The following is a 21,150-nucleotide window of genomic DNA, read 5'->3' on the forward strand; positions in this document are numbered from 1 at the left end:
AATGTGATAGTTGTAAAACATCTGTCTGACAAGGGTCTAGTATCCAGAATATATAAATTAAAACTCAACAATCTAAATAAAAACTAAACAAAGGATTTAAATAGATATTTCTCCAAAAAAGATATACAAATGGCAACAAACACACGGAAAGATGTTCAACATCATCAGTTATGAAGAAAATGCAAATCAAAACTATAACAAGGTACCTCTTCACACCTACTGGATGGCTATAATCAAAAAGACAGACAAACAAGCACTAGTGAGAATATGGAGACATAAGAATCCTTGCACATTGTGGTGGGAATGCAAAATGGTGCAACTACTTTGGAAAACACCTTGGCACTCTTCAAAAAGTTAAACACAGAGTTACTATATGAAGAGCAATTTCACTTTCAGGTACATACACTCAAGAGAAATGAAAACATATGTTTACACAAAAACTCGCATGTAAATATTCATAGCAGCTTCATTCATGAGAGCCAAAAAAGGAAACAACCCAAATGGCCATCTACTGATGAATGTATAAATAAAATGTGGTATACCTATACAATGGAATTGTACTCAGTCATAAAAAAGGAATGAAGGGGTACCTGGGTGGCTCAGGAGGTTTAGTGTTTTACTCTTTTTTTTTTTTTAACTTTTTATTTATTTATTCATGAGAGACAGAGAGAGAAAGAGAGAGAGTTAGAGGGAGAAGCAGGCTCCCAAGGAGCAGGGAGCCTGATGCAGGACTCGATCCCAGGACCCTGGGATCATGACCTGAGCCGAAGGCAGACACTTAACCATCTGAGCCACCCAGGCGCCCTAGTGTTCTACTCTTAATATTAGCTCGGATCATGATCTCAGGGTCGTGGGATCCAGCCCCATGTCAGGCTCTGTGTGGAGCATGGAGGCTGCTTGGGATTCTCTCTCTCCCCCTGCCCCTCCCCCCACTCACCTTCCCTCTTTCTCTCTCTCTCACCAAAAAAAAAAAAATACTACAACAGAAATGATTCTGAAAAACACTGTGTTAAGTGAGAGAAGCCAAATGCAAAAGGCCTCATATTGTATGATTCCATTTATGCAACAGGCAAACCATAGAGAGAGAAAGTAGATTAGTGTTTGCCAGGTGCTAGGGGAGGGGAGAAGGGGGCGGTGACTGCTAATAGATGTGGGATTTCTCTTTTAAGGTGAGGACACCTTCTGGAATTAGATAGTGGTGATGGCTGCAAACCCTAGTGATACACTAAACACTTGAGTGTACACTTTAAACGGGTGAATTTTATAGTATGTTAATTATATCTCTATAAAAAAGGTGCAACTATAAAAATGAGCTAAGTGTACACCTTGTGACATATGTACCATCAAAGAGATTTGACAGAAAAGCAATTAAGTTAACTTGAAAATCACTGCTGCACATTGGTGTTTACTTTCATAATAACAAATATGAAAAGCATTGAATTTTATTGCCATAAACTGAACACCAACATAAACTGAACACCAACAAAAAGGTTGGGAGGAAAAATTAATTTGATTTCCATGAAAAACATCCAAGGATAAATATTTGCTTTCTTCCCAATATCTCAGCTGGTTGCAAGCTGAGCTCCCTAGAGCAGAGAGAAGAGCCTCTGTGTTAGATCTGCTAACAGCAAACAGACTTGAAAGAATTCAGGTATAAGAACCTGAGCCTCAGATGCACTGCCTTTGGTAAATGGTGAACGATTCTCTCCCCACCAGCTCTGCTGCTGCAGATGAGCATCCCACCATGGTGACGACAATGTTAACAGAATAGCACTTCCAATTACCAGCATCTCAACCTCGGAGACTGGATGAACATTTTCTATAAGGCTTTTCCTAGATTCCCTGAATGAACATGCGTGAGTCCAAATGACCAATTCTTCCAAATAAGCACAGCTCATGTTAGGAATATTGATTCACAAGCAAACTTTGTACACACACTACGTAAAAGTGAAAATATAATGCAATATTCTAGAACTGTGCCTGGAACATCATACACACTCAATAAATATTTGAATGAGTATTTATAATAGTTAATAATGTTTACCAAATTGTTTAGGTCAAAAATTAAGGCAAATGGTAACAGTATTTCTAAATTAACTTATCTTCATCAATGGAAAGCTGTTTCTTTTTGCTTTATCTTCCTCATGTAATACCACATTCTCACTGATACTCAAACGGACACATCAATGGCTATTAAGAAAGATAATTAGTCCATTGTAAGTAGAAAAGATATTCTGATTAAATATAAAAGTCACTGCCCCTCACCTTATAAACTTTTCTGAAATAAAAGAACTTCAGATGTGAAAAACTGCAGGAGTTTGTGAGGTGATCAGGTTCTCTATAATTTGTTGTAGTTAATAAACTAAGGAAGGATATATCAATGAGGTTTAACAATAAGTTGTCCACTCTTTACATTCTGGAACCCTAAGACAGATCCGAGCAAAACACAATTTGCCTCACTAATCCATACTGAAGCTCGGCAGAGAGGAAAATTCTTTCTGAAACTCATCTTAAAACATACTAATTTACCAGCATCAAGGTCAGCAATTAATTTTACATTACATTTTCCTTTTTTTAAGACTCTTTTAAAAACAAGGAAATTATTTCTCAGTATCTAACAATTGTGAGTGCTTGAAATACTATATAGGATCATATAGAGGACAAAAGAAGCAGAAAGAATCTTCAGAGATCACATTTTCTCCTTTCAGGACACTTCTAAAAGTATCTCAGGATATGATTCTACAAGTTCACCATGTGTGACAGACCCCGTCAGAAAAAGTCTTCCTCGGCTCGCCTGGAGCAGTGTAGGTCTTCCTCAAGGAGACATGAAGACGACATGAGGATCTCCCTTTGTATCAGCATCTTTTAGGTTTGGGATGGAAATCACACTACTCAATCCTCTTTTACTTACTTACATTAACTCTTCCTTGATATGCTGACATCACAAACTAGCATTTTTTAAGAAAACGCAGACAGTTCTTTCGTCTCTGCATGGAAAGGGCTTTCTAAGCATAAAAACAATGAATCAAAGAGGAAAAGATTACTAGGTAGACAACATAAAATTGTTTTAGTTTCTAGAAATCAAAAACCATCATCAATTAAATGAAAGGGCAATTGTGGGGGGATGCCCCCATAGGACAAGCAAGGGTTAATATCCTTACTCTAACAAGAACCCACACACATCAGTGTCCGGCCAAGACAGTACCCCCAGCATTGCCCTCCTCAGCCTCACAAGAAATTGCACGGTCCCCACGAAAAGGAGGTAAGGCTTCTCCCTCCCAGATTTCAGAATCACTCTGCCTCCTTCTTCTGCCTTGGCCATTTGCCTCCTACCTCCTGCCCTCTTTCTTCCAAGTCCTGTGAGACTGAAGAGTCAGATAAACACACAGTCAGTTTCTGGTCCTGATTTCAGATTTTCCCCAGGGACCTAGCCTCTGAAACACAGCTTTCCAAGTTGCTCCGTAGCTTGCAGGCAAGTAAGAACTCGTCCCAGCCTCCAGGGATACCTACCCAACAAATTCCAGCCGAAGCCCAGCATACTGATTCCTGCCTGGGCTGGGGGAGGCAGAAATCAAACAAACAACTGATTAAAAAAAAAAAAAAACCTGAGACTCTAAGATAAAAGCCACCATTGAGTTTGTGCAGGTGATCCACAGAAAAGAAATATCTGATAGCCAACAACAAGATTTTTTTAATGCTTAAAAACATCAATAATGAAAGATGTGAGTTAAAATAAGGAGGTGCTGGTTTTTTCTGTGAAATTAGCCAAGATTTCTAAAAATAATAATGCTAACGCAGGTATCACAAAACTGATGGTGGGGTGGCAAACGGGTATAATCTTTCTGAAGGCGGCCATTTGTTTCAAGAGCAGTCACAATGATCCTGCACTTTGACCCTAATTGCTTTTTTAGGAACTGATCTTCAGTTATCAAAAATCTAGTCAAAAGACTTAAATATAAAGACTTTTTCTCTTCATTTTTGTACTTGAAATATAAATATCCAACAATAAGTAAATTGCCATAAGTAAATAAATAATGGTTCATGCACAATGTGGATTATGATGAAGTCAATAAAAATGATATAATAAGAGTTGACCCTGCTATAGCACTGACTAAAGACCATTCACTGTTCTAAGCAGTTAACATGTACAGTTGACCTTCGGACAACACAGGTGTGAACTGCGCAGGTCCATTTCCATGTGGATTTTTTCCAATAAATACAGTATAGTACTGTAAATGTATTTTCTCTCCTTATGATTCTATTAATAACATTTTCTTTTCTCCAGCTTGCTTTCTTGTAAGAATACACTATGTCATACATCAATTAATCAATTGTTTATGTTACCGGTCAGACTTCCGATCAACTATAGGCTATTATTAGCAGTTAAGTTTAGGAGAGTCAAAAGCTATACATGGATTTTCGACTGCGTGGGGGATTGGTGCCTCTAAACCCCATGTTGTTCAAGGGTCAATTTATATTAACACATTTACTCCTCACAACAACACAAATGGAACCTGTGGATTAGGTTCCCCTCTAACCCTCTCCATTTTACAGCTGAGGAATCTGAGGCACAGGGAAGTTAAGTGATTGCCTCAGGGTTACGCTGGGACAGACTCACATGCCCTTATCGGAAATCCTAAAATCCAAAAAGTGTTTGCATCAATTTGTAGCAAACTCATTTGTTGGCAAAACCTCACCTGAAGCGATGCAAAACTATGTATAACCTTTCTCTCAGTTGGAGTGACATCATCTCACTAAGGAAAAATCAATGGGTTTGATTACATGGTGCTGCCCCAGACCCCACTCAGAAGGGATACAGTATATATGCCATGTTATCTTTCTATAATCAGAAACACTCTGAACTTTAAAAGACAACTAGCCCCACAGGTTTCAGATGAGGGAATGTGGGGGAGCTGAAATTCAAATCTAAACATCCATCTGTCTAGCTCTGCAGTGTGGGCTCTAAACCACTACGTGATATTTCCAGAAGCTAATGACATGGGAAATGTCTATAATTCAAATATTCAAGTATTTATTAACTACATACCATGTACCAGTCACACAGACAAATAAAATTGGAATTGTGACAAGTGCAAGGAAAGAGAACTGGTGTCAGAAGAGACTATAGCCAAGGGGGTCTGCCCCGGCCAAAGTGGTCAGAGGCAATTTTCCTGAATAAACATTTGATCTAAGATATGAAGGATGAGCAAGAGTTAACTAGACTAAAGAGAAGAGGCAAGGAGAAGAGCACACGCAAAGGCCCTTGGTAGGAGGGAAAATGATGAGAAGGGACTGAAAACGAGGTGGTGTAACTGGAACCCAGAGAACCAGGGGCTGGAGAAGAGGAAGGTACCCAGGGCCTTATAGGAAGGGTTCCAATCCCCATGCAAATAAAAACACTGTATTTTACTCTCAAAAGTATCTTGGTCTGGATGTTAAAGTATACAGTCACACAATTTGTAGGCCACATTAAGGAGTTGTATCTTTATCCTAAGAGCAATGAGAAGTCATGATGGATTTTAAGCAGGGGGCATTGGGGGAGAAGAGAGGTATCATAATCAAATTTTAATTTTTAAAAGACTCCAGCCACAGGGCAAAGAACAGATAGAAATATTAACAGGACAGGATGAATACCTTTGAACCAGTTAGAAGGCTACCACAGGAGACCCAGCAAGAGATAATGGTGGCTTGGTCTATGGTGACAGTGGTTAAGGACAGAAATAAGTGGATGGATTTGAGATTGGTTTGAAGAAAAAATGAACAGACCTTGATGATGATTTAGAGATGGAAGGAGAGGGAAAGGCAGGTGTGAAGGTTGAGTCCAAGATTTCTGGCTTGCAAATTAGATGGAGGATGGTGTGATTCACTGAGATAGAAACACTAGAGGTCAGGGCACCTGGGTGGTTCACTCAGTAAAGCATTGCCTTCAACTCAGGTCATGATCCCAAGGTCCTGGGATCGAGCCCCACATTGGGCTCCCCACTCAGCGAGGAGCCTGCTTCTCCCTCTGCCTGCTGCTTCCCCCTACTTGTGCTCTTTCTCTCTGTCAAGTAAATAAATAAAATCTTGAAAGAAGAAAGAAGAAAAAGAAAGAAAGAAGAAAGAAAGAAAGAAAGAAAAAGAAAGAAAGAAAGAAAGAAAGAAAGAAAGAAGAAAGAAAGAAAGAAAGAAAGAAAGAAAGAAAGAAAAGAAAAAGAAAAAGAAAAGAAAAAGAAAAAGAAAGAAAGAAAGGAGAGAAACGCTAGAGATCTTTCCTCCATTTTGAGTCTATTTTTGTGTATGGTGTAAGAAAGTGGTCCAGTTTCATCCTTCTGCACGTGGCTGTCCAATTTTCCCAACACCATTTGTTGAAGAGACTGTCTTTTTTCCATTGGATATTCATTCTTTCCTGCTTTGTTGAAGATTAGTTGACCATAGAATTGAGCATCCATTTCTGGGTTCTCTGTTCTGTTCCATTGATCTATGTGTCTGTTGTTATGCCAGTACCACGCTGTCTTGATGATGACAGCTCTGTAATAGAGCTTGAATTCTGGAATTGTGATACCACCAGGTTTAGTTTTCTTTTCAACTTTCCTTTGGCTATTTGGGGTCTTTTCTGGTTCCATACAAATTTTAGGATTATTTGTTAAAGGGTTAGTATCCAAAATCTATAAAGAACTTATCAAACTCAACACTCAAGGATTAATCTAATCAAGAAATGGGCAAAAGACATGAACAGACATCTCTCCAAAGAAGACATACAAATGGCCAACAGACACATTAAAAAATGCTCAACATCACTCAGCATCAGGGAAATACAAATCAAAATCACAAGAGATACCCCCTCATACCAGTCAGAATGGCTAAAATTAACAAGTCAGGAAACAACAAATATTGATGAGGATGTGGAGAAAGAGGAACCCTGTTACACTGCTGTTGGGAATGCAAGCTGGTACAGCCACCCTGGAAAACAGTATGGAGGTTCCTCAAAAAGTTAAAAATAGAGCTACCCTACGACCCAGCAATTGCATTGCTAGGTTTACCCCAAAGATACAAACGTAGTGATCCAAAGGGGCACTTGCACCCCAATGTTTATAGCAGCAATGTCTACAATAGCCAAACCATGGAAAGAGCTCAGATGCCCACCCACAGATAAATGTGAAACATGAGGTACACGCGTGCACGCACACGCACGCACACACACACACACACACACACACACACACACACAATGGAATATTACCCAGCCATCAAAAATGAAATCTTGCCATTTGCAATGATGTGGATGGAACTAGAGGATATCATGCTAAGCGAAATAAGTCAATCAGAGAAAGACAATTATCATATGATTTCACACATATGTGGAATTTAGGAAACAAAACAGAGGACCATAAAGGAATGGAGGGAAAAATAAAACAAGATGAAATCAGAGAGGGAGACAAACCAAAAGAGACTCTTAACCATAGGAAACAAACTGAGAGTTGCTGGAGGGGAGGGGAAGTGGGGGATGGGGTAACAGGGTATTGGGCATTAAGGAGGGCGAGTGATGTAATGAGCACTGGGTACTATATAAGACTGATGAATCACTGACCTCTACCTCTGAAACTAATAATACACTATATGTTAATTAACTGAATGTAAATAAAATAAATTTTTTTAAAAAGGACCAACTTTTTTTGTAATCTCAGTGCCAATTGTAACCTCAATGCCAAGCATGTAATAGACCCTAAATAAATGTTGCTAAATGAAAAAAACAAAAACAAACAAACAAACAAACTCTAGAGATTTACAGGGGCTAGAAATTTAAAGGTGTGAAGCAGCTGTGTACTGGTTGTAACTTGAAGCCATGGGCCTGGCGGAGTGCAGAAAGTAAGGGAGAAGTTTAGGTTCAAAACCTGTTGGTGTTTCTTTCCATTCACAGAGCCCTCCTCCGACACATGATCACCCTATTTTCCGGTTGGATATTGGAGCTGTTTGGTGGTCAAACAAAAAAAGTCTGTCTTAGCTGGTGCTGTGCGACCAGGAGGATGAAACCACTGGTAGCATGCAAATATCCCTAATGACTAACTCTCAAGTGCTTTACATTCACGGTTCACAAAGCAGTTTGACAGACAAGCTCCAGCGAGCCCACAACTTTGTCAGAAATTACAATCTACATTGTCGGACGAGGAAAGAGAGAAGATGCTGAAGTTACCTTTCCACCTAGCCAGTAAGGGGCTGCGCTTAGGCCATACTAGCTCCTCGAGTTGCATCTACTGTGTGCAAGAGACTAGATCCAGTGCTGTAAGAAGTACCATATAATGAGGCCCTACTAGGAGCCAGGCGCTAGGAGATTAAAAAAGAGAGAAACTTGTAAGGTCATGCTCCTTTCCCCAAATCACACTTACCCTACAGTCAGTTCGCTTTAAACTTCCAAAAAGGGTCAGGTCCCAGGATGGGTGAGGTGTGAAGGTGGAGCTGAACGGGACCACCCCAAACCTCGGACCCCCAGGGAAAATGGGGTCCCAACGGCTGGGCCCGGGAAGACACTGGGAGGGGAGGCGGGCCCGCCCGCAGCGGGAGGCCCTGCGGCCCGTTTGCCGGCGCGTTGCCACAGCAACGGCCCGGACCCTGCGGCGCGGCGACGCGGGGGACCAGTCACCCGGCCCCAAGGGCCGGCCAGCCGCAGAGGGGCGCGCACGCTCGGCGCTGGGGCGGGGGGGGGGGGGGGGGGAGTGAGGGGCAGCCGGCGGGGGGCGGAGCCGGGGGGGGCGGAGCCGGGGGGGGCGGAGCCGGGGGCGGAGCCGGGGGCGGAGCCGGGGGCGGAGCCGGGGGCGGAGCCGGGGGCGGAGCCGGGGGCGGAGCCGGGGGCGGAGCCGGGGGCGGAGCCGGGGGCGGAGCCGGGGGCGGAGCCGGGGGCGGAGCCGGGGGCGGAGCCGGGGGCGGAGCCGGGGGCGGAGCCGGGGGCGGAGCCGGGGGCGGAGCCGGGGGCGGAGCCGGGGGCGGAGCCGGGGGCGGAGCCGGGGGCGGAGCCGGGGGCGGAGCCGGGGGCGGAGCCGGGGGCGGGGAGGGCGAGCGCGGAATTCCGCCCCTGGAGAAACTTGGCGGCCCGCCCGGCGGCCGCGGGAAGGTGGACTGGGGCCGCGCGGGGATACAGCGCGGCGGCAGAGGCAAAGCCTCTTCGCCCGGCTGCCGGACTGAGGGAAGGCGCCCGCGGGCCCGGCAAGCAGTCCTCTCAGGGACCGGCCAAGGAATCCTGGCTCAGGGACAGAGAAGCGGCCACCCGTGACACACGAAATGAAAGCTTGCTAACAGTGCCGTCCCGGTACCGAGGTGAGGCCCAGCGGCTATTCCCAGGCGGAGCTCGGGCGGCGGCGGCCCCCGGGTCGCCCTGCGGCGCGTGCGGAGCTGGCCCCGAAAGATGGAGAGATGACCCCAACGTCAGGGCTGCGCGGAGGCCCGGGGCGAAGGGTAGTAGCGCTCCTCACTGACCCAAGGACAATTCCCAGAGAGAAGTTTTAGCCACAAACCTCTGCGGAACCGTCTGAATGCAGGCCCCCTGCAGAAGTGGCTAGAAGTGGGGGCTCCCGCTGAACGCTAATGTACTTCTTGACCTGCATTGGGAATGGCTCCTGTGGACGTGGGTCCTGCTCTCTAGCAGCGGGGGAGGAGAAATGCAACTCTCTTACTACTGGCCTAATTATTTCAGGCAGACATCCTGTAAAAGTTATTTGATTAATAGCCAATAACTTGGTACAGCAGGTCCATTCATTTTATTGCTTAGAAGTGGGGCTACCTTTGGCCACTGGTTCACGCTGTCAGGTTCGTTAGAAAACTCAAAATGGCCAGGGTGGGTAACTTTAACTTCAGTTTTGCAAATTTAGGAAGCGTAAATAATCCCCACCATATCCTGAACTGTAGAACTTTGGGGCCTTGTTCTGGAGAAATACAGAACTATTGTTTAACAAGGGTCTGGAATAGCCTGCAAGAATTTTCTCTTTGTTCTTACCCCTCAACGCTACCCCATCCCAGCATGAGTAGTGGCACAACGTCCAACCAAAGAAGATGAACTTGGCCATCTGTTTCATTTAACTGTGAAGTGTACAGATTTATTTCTCTTTAATCAGCAGCGGTAAAGCCTTACATTCCAGATCCTTACCAAGAAATACATTTGAAATGTTTACCTCTTTTTTTACAAATTCAGTTTCTTTATTATATTTGAATAAACAAACTATAGCTGAATTTCATAAACACCCCCATTCACCTAGCCACAGTGAGAATGTCAATTATGTATTCATTAACTTATTAATTTCTGTGTTATATTCAGAGCTTACCCAGCATGAAGGTGTTGTTGTCATAAAGCAAAATAATTTTTTATATTAAATAAAAGTTTCAAGAATATCCTCTGGGGTCAATGTCAGTTTGGGGATACTTTATGACTTTGAGAAAAAGGTTTGGATTACTCTCAAACCTCCAGAATTTACCTTACATGAAGACTCCTTGCCTTCAAATAAAGATTCAGCAATACCAAGAGGGTGTGTCAACGTACCCAGGAGAAACCAGTCTGAATATGGCATTTCTCTTCTGTGTCACAGAATTCTCCCCACTCTGCCCAATGAAAAGCCTGGTTGAGAGAAACTGCAGTTAGGACAATTATTTAAAAGGTATGCAGATGACGTTTCCTCTATATCATCTCTGGGTTAGTGAGTCCCAAACCTGACTACCTATCAGAGACATCTGGGGAGTTCTGTTTGTTTTGCTTTATCTTGTATTCAAATACAGGTTCAAGTTCGAAGGTTACACTTACAGGAATTCTGATTCGATAGATCCCATGAAATCATTTTCAAGAGGTCTTCAAGTGAGCGTGATGTCAAGCCAGATTGGAAACCACTGGACTATATTTTAGCCTGAATTAAGCCAGACAAAGACCACTTTATCATCACCCTTGCAAAATTGCCTGTACCAAGTCATGCTTTATCCTTATGCCATCTGCTTATATTAAGAAACGCTGTTAAAAAAAATACTCATGACATTATTTTATAACTCTATAACAGAATCCTACCAGATTGCCCATCCCAGAGTTCCCCAAACTTTTTAGACCATAATCCACCCAAAGAAATACATTTTATGTTATCATCCAATACATATGCACCTATACCTTTAATAACTGAAATGTTTTATAAAATATCCATACCACATGCTATGCACCCTGATATTTTTATCTCTTTTTAATGTTGGTTTAAACCCATTAAACAGTTTCTTGACCCCCTACATGAGTGTATTTAAAAAACAGCAGAATGGTGTCTTTTTCTGGAACCTAGCCTTGGATCCTCAGACAAGGTAACTAGGCCACTAGGCTACAGTCGATTGCTCCAAGTAGGTACCTGACTCAAGCTGAGCCAATCATCTCTCTCTCCCAGGAATTTGGAATTAGGACTGAGAGATTTCAGTTTTTCTCTAGGTAGCTAACATGGAAACATAGAAAATCAGTTGATGTCCACAGACATGCTTCCCACCACATGACCTGTAGAAATACAGAAGACCAGGCTGCAGGAGAAATGTGAAAAGAATAGGAAGGATGGAAAATATCCACAAAGAGAAAGGAAAAGAGACCAAAAAGAGTTTTGACAGTTTTCTATCCGCAATCCTAGTATTTCCTGAAATGAGCTGCATTCCTAGAATTCCATGGAATATTTCAAATCTCTGTATTAAAGTGCCCTCTTTTGGTTAAGCTAGTTCAAGTGGCTGAGTGTCTGTTATTGCATCCAAGATGGATCTAATTATACTAGTTTTATATGGCTGTTGTAACAAATTATCATAAAGTTGATAACTAATACAATCACTTTATGTTCCTTATAGAAAAGTCCACACAAGAAATATATTTCCATCCTGAGTGCCAGGAAAAAAAAAATCTTTTTCCCCTTGAAACACTGACACCTCTTTTCCTTATGAAGAAAACATACCATGAAATCGGTCATACTGCCCGTCTCACCTTGGCTTACAGGAAGATAGGAACCAAAGTTGCAGCTCAACTCTGATAACTTTGCTGAATATTATGGCTTGCGTACCAGCATTATGACTTCCCCACCAGCATTATGACTTCCCTGTGTTCTCTCTCCTCCATTTTCCCTCATTTCTACCTTTGTCTTTTTGTATTTTTTCCTTGTATTGACTGTATTATTTTAAGCTGCTTCCAATACCATGCATGTACTATTTCCTCTACCTACTAGGATCTGCCCCATACCTCCCCAAGGCTGGTTCTTTTTCATCATTTAGATTTCAGCCCACTAGCCACCTCCTCAGGGAAGCCTTCCCTGATCCCTATATCTAAAGTAGTCCCACCTCGAAAGTCAATCACATTACCCTATGTTGTCATCTTAGAGCACTTAACACCACCTAAAACAAGCTTGTTTATTTTCTTTCTTTCCTCACCAGAAGTTAAGCTCCAACCTCTTTGCTTATTGCTTGTTCCCAGTGCTTGGGACAGTCCCTGGCACTTAATAGTTATTTAATAAAATATCATGGCATTAGTAAATGAAAGAATGGAAGGAAGGAAAGAAGGGAGGAAGGAATGGAAGGAAGGAAGGAATGGAAAGAAGGAAAGAAGGAAGGAAGGGGAAGGAAAGAAGGGAGAGAGGGAAGGAGGGAGGGAAGGAAGGAAGGAAGAGAGGAAGGAAGGAATGGAAGGGAGGGAGAGAGGGAGGGAGGAAGACTTTGTAGAACATGGTAAAATATAGACGAATAAATAGGTAGATAGGTAAACTGGACAGATAGACAAATATTCATTTCTAGTGTGCAAATAGCACTAACATTTGTAGAGAGGACTCAGAGAAACTACACAAGGAAATAAAACACAACTCCCTAAAATGTGTACATAGAGGTACTGGGTTTTCCCAGGAACACTTGATGTAAATGCCTTAGAGAAAAAAATTTTTTCGAAGCTTTCAAGTGGCTCAAGGCAGCTACATTAAATATTATGGTTAGTTACCATAGCTGAAGTCATCAGATCTCAGTGAGGTAATGGATTGCAACACCATGACCACCAACGTGACAAACTCTTGATACTGCCAAGGGAACTCAATCTATTGCAGGGGTCATTACTACACAACAATCTTTTCTCAGTCTCTTCCAGTAATTATTAATGTCACTGCTGGCAACAAGCATTATATGCTGTTTACTTAAACCCTCCATGTGGTAACGTCATTGTTAAAGTGCAATATCAAGTTTCTTGTCATTTAAGGAAGAGGAATCAGAATTGAAGTTTGTCACCATAACAAAACATAGAAGCAATTAGTACAGTTTGTTCCAGGGTTTGCTGGCCCTGTCAGTAAAAATTCCAAAGCTTGGGGGAAGGGATGGCCCTCAGTTTTCTTAAGACAAGAAGAGTTGCTTTATGCATTAATTAGTATGTATCTCTGTTATTCAAAAGATTTCTGAGACACTCAACATCACAAAAACCATCCTATAATTTTTCTGTTCTATAAGATAAATTCAGAGATGTTTAGATCATCATGTGTTATCTTAAGATTTCTTGAATGGGTACATGTCCTTGAAAAGTATATAATGCAAAATGTAACTTTTTCTTAATGAGATCTATCTTTAATTATTGGTATGATCTACCAATTTATACAAGTCTTTCCATCTTTTCTCTTCTCCTACCTTCACAAAAGTAGAAGTGTACCTTATCCCCACGGTTCAAAATGAAACATTTGACAATTAACTCAGTTTTTCTGATTGACTGAGGATGTCTGACCCAGACTCCTTATCAAATAAATCTAATTAAAGATCAGGTTAGTGCACGCCAAAACTAAATTAATGTTTATGGACTGGAAGACTTGATATTGTTAAGATGATAATAATCCCCACATTTATCTACAAATTCAAAATTTCAGATGCCTTTTTTGCAGAAATTGACAGTCTGATCCTAAAATTCAGAGGGAGATGCAAGAAACCCAGAGCAGGGAATACAATATGAAAAAGAAGAACAAAGTTGGGGGGCTCACAATTCCTAATTTCAAACTTACTATAATGCTACCATAATCAAGACTGCCAGACTAGGGGCATCTGGGTCGCTCATTCAGTTGGGCATCTGCCTTCTGCTCAGGTCATGATCTCAGGGTCCTGGGATCCAGCCCCGCATCCAGCTCCCTGCTCAGCAGGGAGTCTGCTTCTCCCTCTCCCTCTGATCCTCCTCCCTACTTGTGCTCTCTCTCTCTCTCTCTCTCTGTATCTCAAAATAAATAAAATCTTAAAAAAAAAAAAGAGAGAGACTGCCAGACTGGCATAAGGATATAGAACCAATGGATAGAATTGAGAGTCGAGAAATGAACCCATGCATCACTGGTCAATTGACAAGAGTGCCAAGATAATTCAATGGGGGGAAAATAGTCTTCTCAACAAATGATGCTGGGCAAACTGGATATCTACATGGAAAGGAGTGAATTTGAACCTGTACTTCAGGCCATATACATTGGCATATCCATACAATGGAATTTATTTGGCTATAAAAAGGAATGAAGTACTGATACACGGTACAACATGGATGCATCTTGAAAATACTATGTTAAGTGGACGAAGCCAGATGCAAAGGTTCATATATTGTATGATCCCACTTACGTGAAATGTCCAGAATAGGCAAATCTATATATAGGGAAAGTAGATTATGTGGTTGCTAGGGACTGTGAAGAGGTGGGAAATGGTGAGAGACTGCTAACAGGTATGGGGTTCTTTTTATGGTGATGAAAACGCAGACTCGACCTCCCTCTCCTCTGAGAAGGTCTGGGTGAGAGTCAGGCCCAGGCAGGTCCCAGCATGAGGATGAAGGGAGGAAGGCCCTCTTATTCACATTTGAAGTGTATGGAGCCCGGGAAAACACCACCAGAAGTCATCCCAGGAAGAAGTGCAGGGTCAGACTTGGGGGTCAGCGTCCTACCTCCCTATCACCAGACATCCCATGTTGCCGATTTAATGCAAAGGAGATCATTGGAAGATTGGAAGGACTCCTGAGGAATCAGGGGTGTCCAGCATGCCAGACTCAGGAAAGAAAACGGATTGTGTCACTTCCAAGAAACTGTCGGCAGAGGGAAAGGATCGTGAGGCCCTCCCTGTCCCAATACTGCCAAGGCTCTTCCCACACCCAGCCCACTTGAGCCCCCCAGGTACCAGATGCCTCATCAGAATGGCTGGGGAAACCCAGCCTGAGCCCGATGGCTTCCAACGAGCTGATCCCACAGATAGCCTCAGGCCCCAGAAGCCAGAGTCGGAGTGAAGACAGGACTCAGAGCCTTCCACTGCTTCTCCACATCTCCTTACAGAGACCTCAGTGCCTTTCCCAGCCATGCACAGAGTAGTTCTACCCCTTTGCAGCTTCAGCTTCAGCCTCAGCCTCAGGGGCTGGAAGCCAAACTCAGTCCTTTCAGAAGAGAATGACTGAAGCAAGGGACAGCAGAAGACACGCTCGAGGGAGGCAGGACGCCAGCTCTGAATCGGGCAACAGAAACAAGGGCGGCAGAGGAGGTGTCTGCAACCACCATCCTTCACTTTGGTTTTGCTTCTTACATGTTTATCTGGAAATAATTTCAAAGTTACAGAAAAGTGGCAAAGATAAAAATAATAAAAAGAACATCCAATAGTAACAAGAATAGTTAAAAAGTAAAAATAGTAAAAAAGAATCTTAACCCAGATTCACTTATTAACATTTTACCCCATTTGCTTTATTTATACCTATATATACAAATATATATTTTTCTAATTTCAATATATAAAGTATATACTCCCAATATATAATACATACTTTCTATATTTAAATATACATATAAATAAATATATATATATATTTCCTGCACCATTTGAGGGTAAGTCTCATACACTATGGCCTTTTACTCCTAAATACTCCAGTGCATATTCCCTAAAAATAAGGATATTCCGTTATATAACGTTATATAACAACAGTACAGTTACCAGCTGTAGTATATTTAACAGCAATACACGAATGTAGTCTACTGTCCATATTCCAGTTTTGTCAGTTGACCTGATAATGTCCTTTATAGCATCTCCCTCCACTACAGGACCCGGTCTAGTCTCAGGTATTGCATTCTGTTGTCAATTCTTTAGCTTCTTTTAATCTGGGACATTTTCACAATTTTTCTTCGTTGTTCGTGACGCCATTTTTTAAAAAAAATCCAGTCCCCTATCCCCTGGCCCTAATATAACATTTCTCATTTTTAGCTTGTCTGATGTTTTTCTCATTAGATTCAGGTTGTACATTCCGAGCTTCAATACTGTATAAGTGATGTTGTGTCCTTAACAGTGTATCACTTCTGGACTCACAACACGTCCATCTGTCCCTCATCCGTGATGTTTTTTTGATCACATAGTCAAGGCGTGGATTTCTCCACTGTCTAATTACTGTACATTTTTTCTCCCTCACAACTAATGAGCAGTCGGTAGAGAGACAACTTAAGACTGTCAAATATCCCGCTTCTCATCCAAGTGTGCCTCTGGTGTTTGCCTGTACCCACTTTTTCCCTTTCCCTAGAGCTAAATGAGTGCCGCTGGCGCCACCTAGGGGACTTCCGGCACACTGCAACAAGGGGAATGCACTGTGCGTCCTCTCTCACTCCTGCCACCTGCCTGGTGCCCCTGAAGCTAGTTCAGCCTGAGACATTTTGAAAGAGGAGCCTATAGAGACCTGAGTCACAAAGCCTGAGTTCTAGTTCTAACATCGCCACGAACTCATGAGGGACCTTGGACAAGTTCTTCACCTTCTCAAGACTTCGGAGTGCCGGGTAAAATGGGAGGTTGGATGACTAAGACCTGAGTCACTCATTCATCCAACACATAGCTATTGAGCAACTACAGGCACTGTTCGAGGGTCTGGGCTAGATTTCTGCTCTTGGGAAGCTTACATCAGATAAGGGGTGATCCAGACAATAAGCAAGAAAACAAGTGACATAAAAGGATAAATAATATAGTAGTAAGTGCTAGGATGACAATAAAACAAGATTGTGAGAGAAAGTGCTGGGGGTCCACTTGGTTAGGACAAGCTCTCTGAGGAGGGGGCTTTGAGCTAAGACACACAAGATCATATTTGAAACATTCCATGATAAAAGTTTATATATATATGTAAAATATATATATATATATATAATATAACTTTTTAGTGCAAAGCTTGGAGAAAAGACAACCACTGGCAACATTCTAATATATTTATATCTTTTTTCTTTTATTTTACATGTAATTCTGTGTTCTGCTTTTTTTTAAATTGGCATCATCTCATAAGTATTTTCCATGATGCTGTTCTAGGGGCATGCTTCATATTTCATTTATTAAATTTGCCCTTTGCTTCCCAAGAACAGTGTAATGAACACCACATAACTTTCATCTACCTTTACCAATTGGTAACTTTTTGCCACATTTCCTTTAATAATACAACACAGAGTTCTTCTGAACCCTAAAGAGTTGCAGGCAACATGACCCTTCATCCCTAAATACTTGAGCATGTATCACTGAAGAACAAAGCCATTCTCCCCTGTAATCACAGTTCAAATTCTCACGCTCAGGAAATTTCATATTAATACAAGTTACGGACCCATACTAAAATTTTCCCACTTGTCCCAAAAATGTCCTTTACAACTGGGTTTGTTTGTTTGTTTGTTTGTTTTTTGATCTAGTATCTGGTATTTGATCTAAGTACCAGGTATTTTATGTAGTTGTTCTTTTCTATATTATACACTTAAAACTTCTTAGACAGGAAATTTTGTCTTAAAGTGAAATGATAGAATTTTAGTGCTCAGTTTTGAAAATTTAGGCCATTCTAACTGCTAGTGAAAATCAACCCAGTCTAACTAACACTAAAGACAAGAGAGTGTTACCCTCCTGTCCGGTGGGGAGAGACTGCATGAGAGTTTCTAACAAAAAACAGAGCAGGATTGTTCAGTGAGCCTTGGAAATGTTATTCATACAAAAGCATCTTTTAAGAGGCCTGTGCTTCAGAAGGTGTTATGATGTTCTATAAAAGGTAATCTAATCTGCAAATCTGTTTGCTTGTATTAATGATTTATTCCTCTTTTGATAATTTTTTAAACTGACGTCTCTGCTTTCAGAAATAAGAACTTTGGAATTTTCTTCTCCCTTTATGCATCCCATTACTCTGTTGGATTCTTAATCCAAACAAAGACTTTGAGAATCTTTGTCTCATTTAAAATATGCCCTACAGACTCCTAAATATCATTTAAAATTATATTCTATTAATTATTTAACCATCTTCTACAGGCTTTTCATTGTTTCTAATACTCTACTATAACAAACCTTTATAATGCCTAAAAAATAAAAATTTAAAATAACAAATTCAAATAACATAAAAAATAAGTTTTTAATATCATCAAATATCCTGTTAGCGTTCAGCTTTTCCCAATTATCTCGTGATATTTCTAGTTTAAATCAGAATGTAAGTAAGTTCCATACTTTGCAATGGGTTTATATGGTTTTTAAGTCTCTCTTTTTTTTTTAAGATTGTATTTATTTGACAGAGAGAGACACAGCAAGAGAGGGAACACAAGCAGGGGGAGTGGGAGAGGGAGAAGCACACTTCCCATTGAGCAGGCAGCCCGATGTGGGACTCGATCCCAGGACCTTGAGATCATGACCTGAGCCGAAGGCAGATACTTAGTAACCGAGCCACCCAGGCGCCCTGCTTTTTAAGTCTCTTTAATCTATAGGTTTCCTGCCCATCCCACTTTTACCCCCCATGCAATATATTCGTTGAAGGAACCGGATCATCTGTCCTATACGTTCCACAGACTGGATTTTGCTGATTGTATCCTTGTGATGTCACTCAAGGTGTTCCTCTATTCTTTGCATTTCCTGTCATTTGGGAACTACATCTGTTAATTGGCAGTTAGACCCAGGGGTCTGGTTAGGGTCAGAACATATTTGTCTGGAAACACTTCATAGGTGATAATGTGTTCTTCAATCAGGAGACATGTAATGTCTAGACATCTCTCCTTTTTGTGATATGGGTGGCCGTGCATGGTCATTACCCAGATTCATTCATTCATTAGGGGTTGGAAAAATGGCAATATTCCAGTCTATCAACCCTTCAATTATTAGCTGGAATACTTCTGCAAGAGACACTTCCCCTCATCAAATATTTGGTTACCCAGAGATACATTTCATACAGGAAAGAGAGGATAAATGCTCCATTAAGCTAATTAATAAACTTGAAAAGTCACAGAGGCTCTGCCCTGGCCCAGCCTTTGCCATGAAGGGACACTGTCAGCGGACCACACCTGGGACTTCACTGGAACAAAGGACAGAGCCTTTCTCTAGAGCTCTAGTGAGGGACAGCTGTTTCCACCAGCCCCAGGCCTTAGTTCTTTGGCTGAAGCATGGCTGCGGCTATGGAGTTCGTGTTTCCAAGCCTCCTCTAGAGCTGGCTGTTGCCTTATGAATAAGAGCTAACCAAGCGATTTTGAGAAGCAGTGATGTATATGACACTTTCCAAGACACAGGTTTTTTGTTTGTTTTTTCTTTTCTAAACCAGGTTTTATCCATGCAACTCTATCGTAATACCATCCCATTAGCATGGAACATGTGGATGCATGGAAGAAATCTAACAATAATCTTGATTCAGAGCTCATACTTAAAAATATGGAATGCTTCATGAATCTGCATGTCAGAAGCAGTGATGTGTACAACTTCCAAGACACGGGTTTTGAATGAAATTGCTTATTTCCACTTCCTCTCCCTTTACCTTTCCTCCAGACAGGAACACGGATAAGCTACTGCTCAACCACTTCAATCCCACAGATGCAAGTGATATCCTAGAGAATGGTAAAAACGGACTTATAAAGAATGTGGGCTCTGACAATCTCACAGAGCAAAGCCATCTACCTACCTTAATCTTTGCTTACCTCTGGGACTACTAACCTAAAAAAGAAATACATTTCTATTTTTTAAGCCCCTTCTTTTGGATCTTTTTTGTTGTCATTACACCAGTGGAACCTATACTCTTATACTGAAAACAGAGCTTTATTTCCCCCACTGGACTGAAAGGATATTCCTAAGCTTCCTGGGGGTTGCTGCACCCCTGGCCTCCAGCTGTGCAGGAGAAATGTTATGAAATTGTTATAAAATTAACAATTAAGGGGTTTAACATTTAGATACTGAGTATTTATTTAGGTTTTGTTATTTTTAAATTTTCTTAGGACTTATTTTTATCAGGCCCTGCATACTCTTCCTATACTACCAGTGGATAAAACAATCCACAGGCCATGTGTGCAGAAGGAAGGGGTCTGCTGCAGGCCTGCCTGCCAGTGTAGGGCTTGCTCTGGGGAGTGGGCTTGCTCTGGGGAGTGGGCTTGCTATAGCAGCTTGTTGTGGAAGCTGAGGAGTGGGGAGTAGTCGGGCTGTATGTCCCTGGGACCTGGAGAAGGATAGCATTGGAGGACAAACAGCAGAAAGCTCGGAGCAGGTGTGGGTAAGGTTTTGGGTATTTGGGCCACTCTGGGAAGGGTGGGGGTCCGAAAGACTTCCAGGTCTCATCTTAAGCATTAAAAGTGATGATCATCTGGGGCGCCTGGGTGGCTCAGTGGGTTAAGCGTCTGCCTTTGGCTCAGGTCATGATCCCAGCGTCCTGGGATCAAGCCCCATGTCAGGCTCCCTGCTCAGCAGGGAGTCTGCTTCTCCCTCTACCTCTGTTCCTCCCACCCACTCATGTGCATGCTCTCACTCTCTCTCTCTCTCCCAAATAAATATTTTTTTAAAAATGATCATCCTTCCTTGAAACACAAACTTCTCTGACACCACATCCCCCTGGTTTTCTTCCTAGCTTCCGAGATAGAGACTACATAAGGAAGAATACATTAAGGGTGCTGGGGACTGACTAGTATGTCAGGTGACGTCGAGACACCGAAGTGTACGTGTCCAATAGACCGCAGGACTCTGGAGCTCAGAGAGTGGGTCGCTGACTTGATAAGATTCTCTGAGATTTCTGCATCAGTTAGGGCGCTTATTTCCAATGAAAAGAAACCAGTTCTGGTTCATTTAAGCAGAAAATGATTCTATAAAATATCTGTTGAGAGATTTCACAGAATTGTTGGAAAGGCGAGAGAATTAGGAGCTAATGGGTCTACTGTGGAAACCAGCACTGCCATCAAGCACCAGGGGCTTCAGCTCATTCTGCTGCTCTCG

At 42.0% G+C, this 21,150-nt stretch overlaps 1 protein-coding gene across 5 annotated transcripts in view; it reads right to left on the bottom strand.

Moving 5' to 3' along the window:
* Positions 1-8,639, bottom strand: part of STK33 (serine/threonine kinase 33) — a 146,360-nt gene extending 137,721 nt beyond the window's left edge. For 2 of the 5 annotated variants that reach the window (XM_027579012.1, XM_027579011.1), the window contains exon 1: positions 8,367-8,639. The gene's annotated coding sequence lies outside the window, so the exon portion shown is untranslated. Of the gene's footprint in view, positions 1-2,915; positions 3,006-3,333; positions 3,471-8,173; positions 8,261-8,366 lie in introns of those variants that run through there. The other 3 variants (XM_027579009.1, XM_027579008.1, XM_027579007.1) reach the window with 3 other exon arrangements.
* Positions 8,640-21,150: the final 12,511 nt, after the last annotated feature.

The sequence above is a fragment of the Zalophus californianus genome, chromosome 11 (assembly GCF_009762305.2).
Source record: "Zalophus californianus isolate mZalCal1 chromosome 11, mZalCal1.pri.v2, whole genome shotgun sequence".
Lineage (NCBI taxonomy): Eukaryota > Metazoa > Chordata > Mammalia > Carnivora > Otariidae > Zalophus > Zalophus californianus.